A 17981-nucleotide genomic window follows, 5' to 3' on the forward strand; every position below is an offset into this window, starting at 1 on the left:
ACATGGCTTAGACGATATTTTATGAAGAACCCTAACTTGTGGTTATTTGAGGATTGGAAAACATAGAGGAAGATTCTTCATTATTCGAACCTTGTTGTTGCATCAAATCTCCACTTGATAAAATATGGTGGAAAACCACATAATAAAATTCTTTGGAAAGTTTGCGAGTTAGACCACGAGGAAATACTTGACACATTAAAATGTAGAGCAAATCTAGTTGGTTCATTAGATTGAATAGGGAGAGAGGGAGAGAGAGAAAGAGTGATCAGTTGGATCCAAATACAATGTTGCAACCTCTCCCCCAAGACTATCCACATGACAAGGTGGGTATTGTTATTATGTGTAAGTGATGAGATAAGTTTAAATCAAAAATTTTATATTTTGATTTGTTTAGAATCTACATACGTTATTTGAATTTATATTAGATTCTTTAATAGGACCCATTTTTAGATTAGTCATTTGAATAAGTGAAAGTTTAGACTTTGTTGTTTAGATCAAAATATAATGAAAGAACATGAAAATTGTTAGAATGTGAATGCTTTGTGATGTAAAGTCATGATTGTGTGCATGTAACTAGAAACTTGAAATTGGCGAAAGCAAGGATATAATGGGAGAAGTTTCCAAGACTCATCAAGCCATTTAGTAAGCCGCTCGATCATTGCTAGAAGCTCAAACAAATAATTCTTTGCATTTGGAACATTGTTACCAATAATGATATTATGACTAACATGCTTTTATGTTTTATTTGTTTTTTCATCTGTAATTATTTTAGATAAACTCCAATTTTTTTAATTTTCGAATCATAAACTTATAAAACCCATCTTATAATGCTAGATTGAATTTTGATTGTTATCATCTAAGATATATATAAATGTATGAGAAGTTTAAATTAGTTGAATCTATTGGGATAAGTGGTATTGTAATGGATAGTTTTAAGATGAATGGAAATGGAATTAGGAGCAGCAAGAGTTGTGAGTGAAATGAAGATGAATGGAGTGGATAAAGAAAATAAATCTTCTGCCAAAAAAGTATTTGTTGTGATGGGAATCAACACTGATTTTAGCAGTAGAAAATGATGTGATTCTGTCCAACACACTTGGATGCCACAAGGTCAAGAATATACTCAATTAAAACACTTGTAACAATTATAATTTTTTAAATTTGAATATTACTATGTCTTATTTGAAGCCCACAAATAAAATGGGAAATGAGAATGGCACAGGCAAAGCTGAAGAAGTTGGAGGAGGAGAAGGGGATAGTGATAAGGTTTGTGATTGGGCACAGTGCTACCCCAGGTGGTATTTTGGATCGTGCAATTGAAGAAGAAGGTGTAGAGCATAATGAATTCCTTAAACTTGAACATGTTGAAGGCTACGATCAACTCTCAACAAAGACCATGATCTACTTCTCTACCAGACTCGTTAAATGGGATGCTAATTTCTACATTAAAAGTTGATGATGATGTGCATGTCAATCTAGGTACATTATCATCATTCATGGTTTCATCTAAATAGTATATTTTATGTTATAATTTGTTTAGATAGTTTATGTGTTTGTTTTTTGGGTAGAACTTATTTTTTGTTTTCATTTGAGATGGGTAATTCTACATAAAAAGCTAGTGCCATTTTATACATTGTTTAAAGTTGATATCTATCTTAAAAATCTAACATTTTTTACATTTGTGTAATATTTTAATCAGAAGATAATTGAGAATTCATTGAGTCTTCAAGAACTAGGTAAAAGGTATTTGAAAAGGTGATAAGTTGGCCTTGTCCTTTGGAAAGTTTGGAAGTTTTCCAAGGAAAACTAAATTTTGACCTACTAGGATTTCTAGGCCTAAGTTAGGGATATTGATCCTTTGAAGGTGTTGAGGCCTTGAAAGTGCATTAATCCTAGTGGTATAGTCCTAGAAATGCTAAATCAAGTCTAATTTTGAAGTTTTGAAACCTTTTTACAAGTTGGAAGTGTTAGAAAATATTTTACATATAGTAGAAGTTTGAATTATATAGGTTTTCGAATGCAACCTTAAGGCTTAAGTTTCCCAAATTAGGTAAATGACTTATCCAGAGTTTTATTAGTAATATAATAGTTTTGAATACCTTAATACACCCCAAATAATCAGTTTACCAAATAGCAAGAGCCTATCTCTAAGGTAAACCAATCATCCCAGCCTACTAGGCCTACAAGCCCTAATTAGCCCTCAAATGCTGTCCTCTTGCATTTTTCTCAAAATTTTTCCATAACATCAAGAAAATAAATTGAAGATTAAGATACCCATTTGGATTCTCTATAACATATCAAAAGATGAGGTGTGGTTGTTTTTGACCAAGTCTTTGCTGTTACACTATGGGCCACTTTTTAGGCATAAAAACCCCTCCATTTACAAAGGAACTATATGGAACAATGATCCCCCAACCATAAAAATTGGTATAGGATCAATTTTTTATATGTTATTTTTATGAAACCCTCATCAAACAAGGCCAAAAAATAGGGCATCTTCAAATCTGACCAAGAAATCACTTCCAGGACCTGTTAGTTGATCTTAAACAATGTTTATGATGATTAATTTGAATGTTTTACATAAAACCATGGCCTCCTTTAGGCAGATCTCCTACTGCTATATGACACCAAGGAAAATAGATAGGTGTCATACTAGTTGTGAATTAGGAACAAGGTTGCAAAATGATGTAATAAGACCCACTATGTAAGATCAATTAGACTCTAGGTGCCATTATAAGCTAGAGTGCAAAATTGAACCAAGGGGTCAAAAATGAGCAATATAGGTGATTTTTCAAGGAAAAAATGATTTTTATGTTTCTTAAAAGGTTATTAAGGTCCTTAGGATCATTGGGTTAAGTTTTAGGTGTCTAGGAGTTAAGATGTCAAAAATTGCAAAAGTTGTTAAAGCAAAATTTCAAAAATGCTAACAACTTTGCAATTTTGTTGAAAAACCAAGTGTACGTTACAAAAACCATTTAAAATGTAGTTATAACCATTGGAATGGAAACATATATGTATGAGATGACTGTATAGGCCTCAGTGGGTGATGGTTGTACGGATTTGATGTCTTTTGAAGCAATAAAAACCTAATTTTATGGCATTTTCCCTATGTTTTGCTATTGTATAGACATGTATAGATTGAGACATGTAAAAATTTGATATGGTTGGATAGATATTTTAAGTATCTTTAATTTTCATTTGGTTTGAGGTTTTGATCTATTCATTTGTGTAAGATATTGCCATTTTACTGAGGGTTGCCTGGGTAAGCCTATAAATTGACTAGATTGCACTTATGGCCCTCTAACTTGCAATCCAATTGTGGGATCTTGATGCCATTTGGTGGGAAGAAATTTAGGGGTGTATTATTATATATGGAAAAGTTTCAGGGGCAGAAACATTGGTTTACTATTTTTTCTTGCAGGCCCTATGTTGAACATCATCATGTGTTTAGCTTGGTTTTGAAGAGAAATTAGTGTAAAACTCTCAAACTTGTTTTAATGACCTAGGTGAAAGGTGGAATGGATTTTTGGCATGGTGATAAAGAGTTCCAAGTGGTCATTCTGATTCTATGACCCTATCTCTTGACACTTGCCTTGGAAAGCCAGCCTAATTAGGCCTATTAGGACTATGAACCTAGTTGTTGCTTGGGCATGTTGGAGTAGGATCAACCCATGAGTCTTTGGAATATTTAAGAGCCTAGAAAATGAAATCCAAAAAGGTTTTTTTTTGTGACATTGTTTGGGGAGTTTGGGAGTTAACCTTTGAAAACTAAAAACAGACCTACTAGGATTTATAGGCCTAGACTTGGGAAATAGGTCTATTGGTGGTGTGAGAACCCTAAAAGTGGATGAATTATAGTGGGATAGGACTAAGTATGACAAAAAAGTCTTTTTTTGAACCCCTAAAAGTATTTTTCCTACTTTTCCCTATTTGGCCTAGTTGAGGGCTAGTGTCCCTAAACCCTTATTTTGGCCCAAGTTTGATAAGAACCCTAAGGAGAAGGTAAGACCTTGGAGAAGTGGATTCCACTTGAAGAGACATAGGTTAGCATTGGATAAAGGCTTGAAACCTTGTTTGGCATCTTGTAGTGGGTTGGGTGCTACTAGGCACTTAAGAAGGTTTTGGTGGATTAAGGCTGTAGACTCTAGACCAATCATCTGCATCCTCTAATTGTTCCCTACATTAGTATTCATAATTACATATGATACATGTTAATAATCCATCCCAAAGTTAATGCAAATAGGATTTTTGTGATCCTTAGAAGGTTTAAATAGTCCTTAGGGTCATTTGGTCAAGTCCTAGCTTTTCCAAATTCATTTGTATTCTTGTATATCAAACAGACCAAACAAAGGAGACATAAACATTGTTTTGTTCACACCTCTTACTGAACTTGGTTCACACCTATCTTTAGAGTATATAGTGGAACTTATTACAAGGCCAAATCTAAAAAAGAACTAAGCAATAATGAATTTTTTTTAATAGAGCAAGTTGAGATAGGTTTTCTAATCATTTGAGGTATATTTATATACTTTGCGAGATCTTTATTCATATGAGCAAGAATTGCACAAATGTAGAAGTCTCTAATTAGAGTTTTGAGACTAGTTGGTGGGAAAAATGGTGTGGATTATTCATATGACACAATTGATACAACCAAGGGGATCATCAAGTCTAAAATACAAAATAGTCTGAAGATATACATGCTAATATACACCATCATAATGATAAATAGGATTAGCAGATGTAGTGTTTCTTCCATGATCTTAGATACTATCCCAATCTAGTGGTCTTTACAAAGTTCATAGAGACATACAAAGGTATCAAAGGGCCTCTTCAAGTACATCATGAGATTTCCTATAATTTTAATGAACGATAGACAACCATGGTAGAATTGTCATCATACTAATAGGAAAAAGCATCAACCTCCAATTTAGGTGTTTACCAAATTTGAAACCGATAAGCCGATAGGTGCTTGCAACTTGGTTTATATTTTGGTTTTCATTTTTTTTTACCTACTTAGGCTAGAATAAACAACCCTTGGATGAGAAGTTCATGGTTTTCAAAGAAAGACACCATTTTGTATGCTTAAGGCACTTTATATAATTTATAAGCACAAGTTTCTCATTAGACAAATTTGGAATTTTTAATGTTTTTGGTCAAGAAATCATAGGAATGAGTTATTTTTAGTTGGTTTTAGGTATGTTGAAACCTTTTCCAAGTCCTAGAAGTGGAATCAAGTGAAAAATGTAAAAATTGCACTTTTTGTGCAAAGTTGCATTGTTGAAAGTTGTAAAAGTTGCTCGAATTTGCAACTTAGTGGGAAAAGGGTTATAACTATTAAAATATTGGTTCTAACCATTAAAATATACATAGAAGATATATATACCTCATTTGTGAGGTCTGGAGGGCATTAATACATGGATTGGAAGAAGTTGCAAAGAAAGAAATTTAATTTTTGAGTCATTTTTATTGTTGTTTTCATGTTGCACAAAATGTACAAACTTTTAGACCAAATGTGATGGATTTTTAGATAGAGCTTTGAATCAGCTTTCTTTTTCTTCTTGTCTCATCGTTCTACGTGTTTTCTAACTCAAGTTATTGCATTTTTAATGAAATTAGGTTTTTAGGACAACATTTTGGTGCACATAGCAAAAATGGGCCTCTAATTGCAATTTCCTTGGTTGAAATGTCATGTCAACTTGGGAAATGGTAGTTAGTAGGGTCCTTTTTAAGATTCTAGGGTTTCAAGACTAGAGGATGTGTTTTATGATTTTTCCAATCAAGCCCCAGGTCAAGTACCATGAAGGATTTGACCTCTTGTACCATGTTGATTTCTGAATGGTAGGGGTTTGGGAATTGGTGAAGGGATGAACATTTATAAATAACTTATTTTCATGTTGTCAAACCTTTTCCAAGTTGTAGAAGTGGAATCAAGTGAAAAATGTAAAAATTACACTTTTTGTGCAAAGTTGCATTGTTGAAAGTTGTAAAAGTTGCTCAAATTTGCAACTTAGTGGGAAAAGGGTTGTGGGATCAAACTGTCTATTCTGTTAGCTCTATGTGGCTAAGTAAACCCTAACCCCAAGCTTGTCCTATCTTGTTGAGCACTTGAAAATTCTCAGGTACACCAAACTGAAACATCCCTAAGGGTCACTAAATGCCATAGGGCAATGATCTTTGATGGGGCATATCTCAGAGCTCGTGTGAGGTATGGATGCAATTCTAGGTCCTATAGGACTATGTTGTAGAGACCTACAATAACCTCTCTCACTTTTTGGAGATCTTACTCCATTTAGATTTTGCGATGCCATCTTAGGTGATGCTGAAACTCGTAGTATTGGCCAGTATAAAGTTGCTAACTGCCAAATCTCCGTCACTGTTCATCATGGGATAAAACTATCTATTCTATTAGCTCTAGGTGTCTAGGTAAAACCTAGCTCCAATTTCATCCCATCCTATTGAGCACTCAAACATTCTTGAGCACGGGAAATCAAAACGTCCCTAAGGGTCACTAAATGCCATAGGGCAGTGATCTTTGACAGGGCATATCTTAGAGCTCGTGTGAGGTATAGATGCAATTCTAGATCCTATAGGACCATGTTGTGGAGACCTACAATAGCCTCTCTCACTTTTTGGATATCTTACTCTGTTTTGCTTTTGCAATGCCATCTCGGGTGATGCTAAAACTCATAGTGTTGGCCAGTACAAAGTTGCCAACTGCCAAATCTCCTTCACCATTCATCATGGGATCAAACTGTCTATTCTATTAGCTCTAGGTGGCTAGCTAAACTCTAGCCTCAAGCTTGTCCCATCTCATTGAGTGCTCAAAAGTTCTTGGGCATGCCGAACCAAAACATCCCTAACAATCACTAAATGCCATAGGGCAACAATCTTTGATAGGGCATATCTCAAAACTTGTGCAAGGTATGGATGCAATTCTAGGTCCTATAGGACTGTGCTATGGAGACCTACAAAAAAATTTCTTTCTTTTTAGAGATTTTACTTCATTTTGATTCTACGACACCATCTCAAGTGATGCTGAAACTTGTAGTGTTGGCTAGTACAATGTTGCCAACTGCCAAATCTCCCTCACCATTTGTCATGGGATCAAACTATCTATTCCATTAGCTCTGAGTGGCTAGATAAACCCTAGCTCCAAGCTTGTCCCATCTTGTTGAGCACTCGAACATTCTCAAGCACACTAAATTGAAGTGTCCCTAAGGGTCACTAAATTCCATAAGGCAATGATCTTTGATGGGGCATATCTTGGAGTTCATGTGAGGTATGGATATGATTCTAGGTCCTATAGGACTATGTTGTGGAGACTTACAATAACCTCTCACTTTTTGGAGATCTTAGTCTATTTTGATTTTGTGATGCCATCTCGGGTGATGCTAAAACTTGCAGTGTTGGCTAATACAAAGTTGCCAACTACCAAATCTCTCTCACCATTTGTCATGGGATCAAAATGTCTATTTTTTTAGCTTTGGGTGGCTAGGAAAACCATAGCCCCAAGCTCATCCCATCATGTTGAGTGCTTGAATGTTCTTGGGCACACCGAATCGAAAGATCCCTAAGGGTCACTAAATACCATAGGGCAAAAATCTTTGATGAGGCATATCTCAGAGCTTGTACAAGGTATGGATGTGATTCTAGGTCCTATAGGACTATGTTGTGGAGACCTATAATAACCTCTCTCACTTTTTAGAGATCTTAATCCATTTTGATTTTGCAATGCCATCTCGGGTGATGCTGAAATTCATAGTGTTGGCCAATACAAAGTTGCCAACTGCCAAATCTCCCTCATCATTCATCGTGGGATCAAACTATCTATTTTGTTAGCTCCAAGTGGCAAAGAAAACCCTAGCCCCAAGCTCATCCCATCCCCTTGAGTGATCAAATGTTCTTAGGCATATCAAACCAAAATGTCCCTAAGGGTCACTAAATGCCATAGGGCAGCGATCTTTGATGGGGCATATCTCAGAGCTTGTGTGAGGTATGAATTCTATTCTAAGTCCTATAGGACTATGTTGTAGAGACCTACAATAACCTCTCATTCTTTTGGGAGATCTTACTCTATTTTGATTTCGCAATGCCATCTTGGGTGATTTTTAAACTCATAGTTTTGGCCAGTACAAAGTTGCCAATTACCAAATCTCCCTGACCATTCATCGTGGGATTGGATTTTCTATTCTATTAGCTCTGGGTGACTAGGTAAACCCTAACCCTAAGCTCATTCCATCCCCTTGAGCACTCAAATATTCTCAGGCACGCTGAACCGAAACATCCTTAAGGGTCACTAAATGCCATAGGGCAGCGATCTTCGACAAGGCATATCTCAGAGCTTGTGTGAGGTATGGATGTGATTCTAGGTCCTATAGGACCATGTTGTGGAGACCTAAAATAACCTCTCTCACTTTTTGGTGATCTTACTCCATTTTGATTTTGCAATGCCATCTTGGGTGATGCTAAAACTTGTAGTGTTGGCTAGTAGAAAGTTGCCAATTGCCAAATCTCTCTCACCTTTTGTTGTGGGATTGAACTGTCTATTCTATTAGATTTGGGTGGCTAGGTAGAAACTATCCCCAAGCTCATCCCATCCTGTTGAGCACTTGAGAATTCTCAAACACACAAAACTGAAACATCCCTAAGGGTCACTAAATGCCATAGGACAATGATCTTTGACTACGGCAACTGGATATGTCATCTCATCCAATGATGGAGACTCATGATAGAAGGTAAAGGGGTGATCCTACACATCATTTTGAACATGTTATTTTTTTTAATGGTAATAAGGTAATCCTCAAATCTTTCTACTTCATCCCATGCCCTATTTTGGTACTTCTTCAACCTTGGGTTTTTCACATTTAATATTCCCCTAACAACAAGGCTTCATACTCCATTGTTGTATTTGTGTTGTTTTATTCTAGTTTAAAAGAATAAGGGAATTTATCACCTTTTGGTGATATCAACACTACACCAACTCCAATACTATTGGATGAACATATACCATTGAACTCAATATTCTATAGGGAATCCTTATTATTAAGTTTAGATTCAACAACCTCTTCTCCTCCTAAAATAGTGTAGTTAGAAATTTAACACCTATTGCATAGAATTTGGGCTCGAGGATCTTCTGATGAAAGGAATGTACGGAGACTTTCCATTTGGTTGGAGTGTCACAATTTCCTTACCCAGTAGTATAGTATCTTGGGACCAATCCAATTTAACTTTTCCTCCTAGGTCCCTACAAAACCTCTTTCTTGACATGTCATTAGTAACTAGGATATTAGGAACCAAAATAGCTATCTTTAGTGTCTTGCCTGGATGAGTGGCTAAAGAAAATTGAGTATTTTTTATTTGTTGGACTAGGGGGGCCTTCTTATAATCCATAAAATACCATTTACCAAAAAATTTAGTTAGGGGGGAGGGGGGTAGATCAAAGGATTTTAGAACATACAAGACATTGTCTTATTAGAGGTCCTAGAGTCAATTATACAATTATTGATCTTATGGTTGTGTGTGAACATAGAAATATAGAATGGTTTGAGCTTCATATTTAATGAGACACATTTGTCATATGAACCAAATTTAGCCTCAAATTTAACAATGGGTGAATGAACTGCATAATTTTGACCGATTTATAAAGATAAAACATTAGTTAATTATTTATCAACAACTTTAGGCACAAATTAATGACCTATGACATATTCAGTCAACTTATCCAATTTGTTAGGGTTCGATCTAAGGTACTCATAGGGGGGATGTTGTAACTTTTGGATGACTTACAAAAGTATGGCTTTTTTTAACAAATGAGATTTTGGAGTCATTGAACTTTGAAATTTTGAATCAAAGGTTTGACGAAAGTGATGTTTACCTTTGTTTAGCTAATTTGGGCACAATGTATTGCCATGAGTCTTAAGGATCTATTGGCTTCTTTTTGGAATAGTGCATGAAGGATATTTTGATGTTACCAAGATATTTCCCTATTTTTTACATCAAATTTATATTCAAGATGACAATTTACAGAGTTGATAGACATTTAATAATTTCCTACATTTTCAACCATCTCTCAATAGGAATTACCATTGAACTTGGGCAAGATTTTCTTAGCTCCTTTGGGTAGGTTGTTTAGATTAGCACTTAAGAGGTAGAAGCTCCCCATGGTTGAGCCATTGCAACAATTAGAGTTGAGATAGTGACTTTAGGGGGAAGATTTTTCCCATGTAAACTTTAAGTTTTCCAAATAGTAGGGTGCGAGTTGACTGGGTTTCCTTCAAACGAGAAGAAGGTCTACTTTTTTCTTTTCTCTTAGACCCTATAAGGTTTGGTGAGAAGTTAAGGTCTTGTAATTATTGAAATATAAAATCAAGTATACCTTCCCTTTTTTGAGATCTACTGTATTCTCTAGAGAATATAAACTCCAATTTTCCCAACAACAGTTCACAAACTAAGATATTTGGGATTCTTGTTTTCTAGAGGTTATTTTATTTTGTCTTTGTATTTGTTGTTGTAGTTGTTTAAGAACATAATCTATATCTTCTTCCTCCCTAAGAACTCTACTAGCTTTATGCTAATCTTCTTGAGTTCTCCTAGATTGCCAAGCAAGAATATTTAACTGACTAAGAATATCTTCTTTCTTGTCGTGAAAACCAATATTGGGTTCCAACATAGGTATAATATTTTCATGTAATTTGTAAAGAAGCTTTGAAAAATCCCTAAAACCTATCTCTAACCTAAGGAGCAACCTATTTATGCTTGGAGGAACCCTAATCAAGGGTTGGCAACTCATTTCTTGTACGAATCCGTACTATTGGAATGTATGCAGCAGATTGTAACTGTTTTAGCATAGATTTTACTGGTTTTTAATCTTGTTTGGAGGAAAATCATGTGGCTATTATAATTTTGTTGCATGTTGTAGTTTTCTTATTGTTTTTTTTCCATTTTCCATGCATTAGTTATAGTTTGTGACCAAGTTTTGAAAGGTTTTGTAAATTTCTTCAAAGATACCTGTCTGTTGCCAGTTTTGGAGTTGTATATCATGAAAGGGTTGTAAGTCTTGTCTCCACCTTGGAAATTCCATGGTCTTCTGGATTTCAAGGCTATGGACCCTAATGTATTATATTATGTAAGCAAGGGCCCTGAAAGTGAGTGCAAAGAATTCTTTGACCAAGCCCTAGGTGAGCTAGGCAATGCCCAGCTAGGGACTGTTAGCAAAGAAAGAGCTCTCGAGAGAAAAGCTTGAAGAATGAAGAATTTCCCTTCTAAGGGATTTAAGAGGGGTATTATGAGGTTCTAACTTGTGTAGGAGGAGTCTTGATGAAGTGTGGAAGGTGTCTTAAAAGTGGAGACAATAGGAAACCAAGAAAACCCTACCAAACCCTCAATTTTGCTATTTTTGTTGTACAACTTGTACACACCCTAAGACCCTAAAAATCCTTGAGCATGGGTCATATGTATCAATTATTCTTAAGGATATAGGTGTTGTAACTCTAAGACAAAGGAGCTATTGGTCCTAGAAATCCAGGTGGAGGCCTAATTAGGGGCTCTCCTTATAGCCCTTTTGTGAAGAAATCTTGAAATTGGGTACAAACCCATTGTTGTTATCCATTCAAGAATAGTAAAAGTGTTCCAATAAAACCTTAGGACATCATGGAAACCTTGGGTAGACTGGGGAGTGCTATGGTACCCTAGTAGACCTATAAAACCTTTGGAGGGATACTATTCCTAGAAGAGTAAGGGAGTGATGCTTGCAAGTTTGGATCAGTTAACTTGGTGAGGAGGTTGGCAAGGTCAAGGGATGTTCTAAGTAGCAAGAGATCCTATATACCACAAAGGTGTAGAGAAAACACCAAGATCCACATATAATATACAAGGTTGCATGAGGACGAGGGTACTGGGGGTACTTAGGGTACAGGTACAGGGATGACTATTTTTTATAATAGGGGACGGGGGTACGTGGGTATGTCAAACTTTATCTTTAATTATACTTTTATATTTATAGAAAACCTAAATTTATGAGTCATGAAAATGATGTTTCAAATCAAGAACAATGATAAAGTTTGCAAATGTAATGTATTGTTTTTACTTTCAGATTTGTTATATGTTTGTAATAATAATTTATGATAAATGTTTAGATGCATAACATAGAAGTCAAACTTTAAACATGAACAAGAAGATCATAAATCATATGACAATCACATATTTCAAATGATAAATTTATGGCTTTAACACTGATAAATTTTATTGTTGATCAATATTGTATCAAAGTTTCAAACTAATTCGGTATTGAATTAAGCTTGATAAATAAATAACAAAGAAGGAAAACTTTAAACATGAACAAGATCATAAATCATATGACAATGACATATTGGAAATGATAAACTTATGCTTGAACAATGATAAAGTTTATTGTTAATCAATATTCTATCAAAGTTTGGAACTGATTAAGTATTGAATTAAGCTTGATAAACAATGAGTTGATACACAAACAAAAAATTGAAAAAAAATCCAAAATCTCAATCAAGGTCCTTAGCTATGATGCTCTCCACCAAGTACCTGGTACTTGGGATATGTGTACCCAGTACTTGGGTATGTGGGTACAGGTACCAAGGGTGTGGGTACAAGTACCCATGCAACCTCATAATATATTATGATAACCAATAATGTCATACATGAACAAACATATAATATATTATGATAACCAATAATGTCATATAGGAATGAACATATAATATATTATGTTAACCAATAATGTCATATATGAAGGAACATATAATATATTATGATAACCAATAATGTCATACATGAACAAGCATATAATATAAAATGATAACCAATAATGTCATACATTAACAAACACATAATATATTATGATAACCAATAATGTCATACATGAACAAACATATCATATATTAAACAATAATGTCATAAGTCTTATAATGTCATGCATCAAATAAATTTCATACATCAAATATAAAATGTCATATATAGATCAAATGTATATTGAATATGTCCACTAACATAAAATCCAACATATATGTTTGCTGATACCTATACATGTGTGTCTATCAACTATATCTTCTCCTTCCCATGAGGGGAAGGAAACAAATCTCTAGAGGTATTTGGTTGTCATGTGGAAGGAGATGATGGGGTCTTCTGCACATACTCGCTCGTCCTCTTGTTGAGGCTCTTCTCTAACTCGAGTTGATACAAAAAAAGTAGACATGAATCAATAATTATTATACATTGAAATCAAATATATGTACACACAAAATTAATTATTTTCTTACCGCCATCAAATAGTCGCTCTGCAAGTCCACCTCAAAGGCTCGTGGATGATCGGGTATAACAAGACCCTAAAACAATTCAATCAATATAATAAATTATAAATAACACTAGAAATTTCAATACTAACTATTATAAACAACAACTAAAACCAAGAAAATTCTTTCAGACCTCAGTCAATGGCTGTGAACTAGCCATAGCTACAACCACTTCATGATTGATGGACTCCCAAAGATGAGGAGTCTCAGATGTCAAGATCTATATGTCATAAAATATACATTACATGTAAGATGAAACATGAAACAAATATAATAAAATGAAATTAATTAACATGAAACAAATGAACCTCTACGAAGCTCATATCATGTCTAGGCTTGGAGTCCCTAATGAATGTTGACGGTCTTGTATAGAACTGATGCACATGATAATTTTTTTTGTCAATCCTTCATATGATTACTTAATAAATATATGTATTAATTTAAATGATTAAATTGATACATACCTCTGGAATCATTGAAAGGATGAAAAATAGGGCTAGGGAATCGCTACTAGGGTTGCCAACACTTTGACCCTGAATTTTGAACAATGTCAATACATGCTAATTAATTAGTCATTCACTATACATATGAAATGTGATCAAATTAATTTATTATACTTTTAATTTACCTGTGTGTCAATGCCAAATGTCTCATTCAGGAATTGATCATTGACTAGCCCATCATCCACACTATCTCTAGCATGATTGCCAAATGTGCATAAGGATCCACATGATGTGCACATGTGACCACAATGCAGAAAAGGCTCCTCCTCAACTAATGGACTCGTGTAATGAATGAAGGTTTGTGTCAAAGCATTAATAGTCCCTAGAGTGTTGGCATCTACATGTTCCTTCACAATTGAAGGAATAGTCACATGCTCACCTTGTGGCTTGACAACAAGTGCCCTACATTAGGGTCACAACATGCCCCTAGCCTCTCAAATGATGACCCCCCACCTCTACCTTGAGATTCTAATATATCAAAATAATTGGGGATTCCCCCAAGGACAAACTCATAATAAAATTTCTTTAATAAATACATTGGGACCTCATGATTATTGTAGGGAGGGGTATAAAAAACCATCCACCATCTATCCCAAAAAATATTTCTAATACCATTGTGTATGCACCAATAGATGGGGAATCATTTAGTTGTCTCTCCAACAGTATTTTGTTCACCAGGCTTTCTAAACAATGCACAAATGCTACCTTTTGGTATTTTTTTTTTAACATCTTGATATGATAATTTGTTTGCATAATATCTTTTTTGTTCATCCCTCTTAACCTACCAAATACTCAACTGACCATTAATAGAAGCTACGTGGGTTGAGGGAGGATGCCAATTAAGCTCTCATTGGATTGGTTTGTCCAAAAGCTTTCAAATTACCAATGAGTGCTTCTAATTCATTTTTTCCTCTTTCTATTTCATTTATTATATTGTCTTGTCTGCTAGGAGGGGGTCTTCCAATCGGTACAGGTTGCAAAATTTCTTGTTCTTGTTGTGGAGGGTTTTGATTCTCATCTTGTTGAGGGTTTTGGTTTGGATCTTATTGAGGGTTTTGGTTTTGATCTTGTTGGGGATTTTTCAATTGATTATTAACATTTCTTGATAAGAAACTAATTACAATCTAAATAAATAAACAAATTTAAAGAAAAATTGAAAAAAACCTACAAAATATTACAAAAACATATAAAACAATGCAAAAGGAAGGCTAGAAAACATACATCATGATCATGATCTTAAACTTCGATGATGAGGAGGCATATTGAGCAGGTGGGTGGCAAAAATCTTCAATTTTTTGAATTCACATACACACTGTGAGGAGAGGAAGTTGCAAAATGAGGAAAAAACGAATGGGCTGTAGGTTTGCAGCCCATTTATAATTTTTTTGGGTTTTAAAAAGTGTGTACGCACTATAGCACGTATGCGCTTTCTAAAGTTAGAAAAAAAAGGGTGTCATCTTTTTGGCACCACAAGTTGGTGCACTTACCCAAATATCTGATTGTAAGCTCTATATATAGTCTAATTAGTTCTTTTTGATTCATCATCCTTCATCAACTTAAAATATGTAACCATTAGTGTTCCATATGGATTTTAAACTTCCATCCCACATTTCTTGAATAGTTCTTGCACATACTTTCTTTGTGATAAGAAAATTCTAGTTTGAGTGTGAGTGATTTTCAAACCAAGAAAGAACTTCATCTCACCTATCATAGAATCTCAAGTTCCTTCTGCATGTGATTAATTTTTTATTTATTCATCTCATCACCACCTCCAAAAATAATATCATCCACAAAGACTTCAATAATCAAAATATTTTAATAATTAACCTTAAAGTGTAAATTATTATCTGTAGTACCTTTATTGAATCCAACCTCCGATAAATATTTATCCAACCTTGGATACCAAGATCTAGGGGCTTGTTTCAATCCATATAAATATTTCTTCAATTTATAAATTATGTCCTTCTAATTGTCAATAATATATCCATTTGGTTTCTGAACATAGAATTCTTCTTCAAGATCTCCATTATTAAATGCATATTTTAACATCCATTTAATATACCTTGATTTTTTCATAAGTAGCATAAGAAATAAATAACATAGAAATTTAATTCTCAAAACACTTGATTTTTTTTTTATTAGAATCTATAACTTCCATCTGTGAAAATCCTTTAAAAAATGATCTAGATTTGTTTTTGACCACTTCACCATTCTCATACAACTTATTTCAAAGTACTCACGCAGTTCCAATGGTATTTTTATCTTTAGGCATGGAAACTAAAATCAATGTCTTTTTTCTCTCAAACTGATCAATTTCTTCTTTCATTATCTTTAATTTGGTTATAATCTTTACAAGCTTCACTAATAGTTTTAGGATCATAGTGAGAAATCAAATGAATTTCATCTCTACCACTATTTCCTCTAGTCATGATTACTTTATTTTTATCACCAATAATTTGATCTTCAATATGATTAATCTTTATATAAATCAAATTCTTTTGAGAATGAAATTCTTCAACCCTAATTCTATTAACAATATCTCTAGCTAAAGTTTCTTGAATACATACTAATTCTATTTTTTTCTCTTCCATGATCTATAAGTGATTTTTCTCATTATCATTTGAGTGATTATTGAGTGTTCTTTCCTATATCTAAAATATTCATCAAATTCCACATTAGCATTCTCAACAAGTTTTCTAAATCTCTAATTATAATATTGATATGTTTTTCTTTTAGTAGAATAACCAAGAAAAAACATTTCATCACTTCAAGGACCAAACTTCTTATCTCATCATCTCTCTTAATGTAACATTTTCTTCCAAAAATTATAAAATATTTAATTGTAGGTGCATTTCCATACACTAATTTGTAATGCATCTTACTAGTATAATGTATCAACTAAACTCTATTCAATGTATAAATTGCATTACAACCAACTTGTCTCCAAGGCCTTATTTTATAGAAATTTTAGAACCAAACCAAAAAGGCTCGACCCTAGAAGGTACATAAAGTATTATTTAACTTGTCCTAGGATTTTTTTATGAGGGTACACTCTGATACCACTAATGTCAGACCACTCTAGTACCACTTGATGAAGGGTCACAACACCCTTACCAACTCATAATCATAGACACAACAATATAGAGACAGAGAGAAGACAAAATATTTCATAAAGCACGTGTTTGTAATACTTGGAAATCCTTAAAAATTCTCCAATATGAGATAACTCCAACTTATTACAATATAAGAGGGCTTCCACACTAAGAGCTTCTACAAGAAGTGCTTACAACCAAAAAGCTTCACCAAGAAGAACTTCCCAACTGAGATCTTACACACTTATATCTTTCACCTCAAAATTCTCTATCACAAGGGATTGCACTAACTAAGTTCTTAACACTAAGAACTTTCACCTCAAAACAAATGTTCATGCATGACTTGAACTTTCCACAAACTTCTAAAATGCCACCTACATAGCTCGATAAATGAAATGACAACTATTTTTCTTATTTTTCTTTTAATGCCGCCCATGCACCTTGTAAATGAAAAGGCATTTTCTTTATTTTTCTACTAAAAAAAATTCCCCCCAAATCCATTACTTTATCTCTCCTTTAGTATTTTTAATCACACCACTTTTACTTTTTGATACAAGATGCTCTTGCGTCAGACACCCATGGTAGGAATTTTTTTGTGAATATGGATTCAAAAAATGAAGTAGCCACTACTAAATTTTTTTCCCCTTCTCCTCCAACTCCTATCTAAAAAAGTATTTGATGTCGATATATAATTTCCTTCATTCTTTTCCAACATCTAGCTGAAACAAGTAACTGCTACAGTCAATAGTCCTCTACAATTAACTTTGTCCAAGTATAACTGTCATCGTCCTTCAAAATTTTAGGATCTAATACACTTGTAATAAAATTTTTAATACCATTAAAATCTCCTTTTGCATACCAAACATCATGAAAAATATCCTCAGTCAAACCATCATCATTATCTTTCAAATTCATTTGAAATTCAGCATCCCATGGTTCATAAAAAATCACCTCTTCCACATCTTTATCTTCATTTGCTTCTTTCATGTCATCAACAAGGCATGCAACCACTTCACTCATTTCACCTTTAACTAAGGAATTGTATTCTTCCTCTACTGTTGCAT

The sequence above is a fragment of the Cupressus sempervirens genome, chromosome 8 (genome assembly GCF_028749045.1).
Source record: "Cupressus sempervirens isolate cs-2001-9-10 chromosome 8, ASM2874904v1, whole genome shotgun sequence".
In the NCBI taxonomy this organism is placed as follows: domain Eukaryota; kingdom Viridiplantae; phylum Streptophyta; class Pinopsida; order Cupressales; family Cupressaceae; genus Cupressus; species Cupressus sempervirens.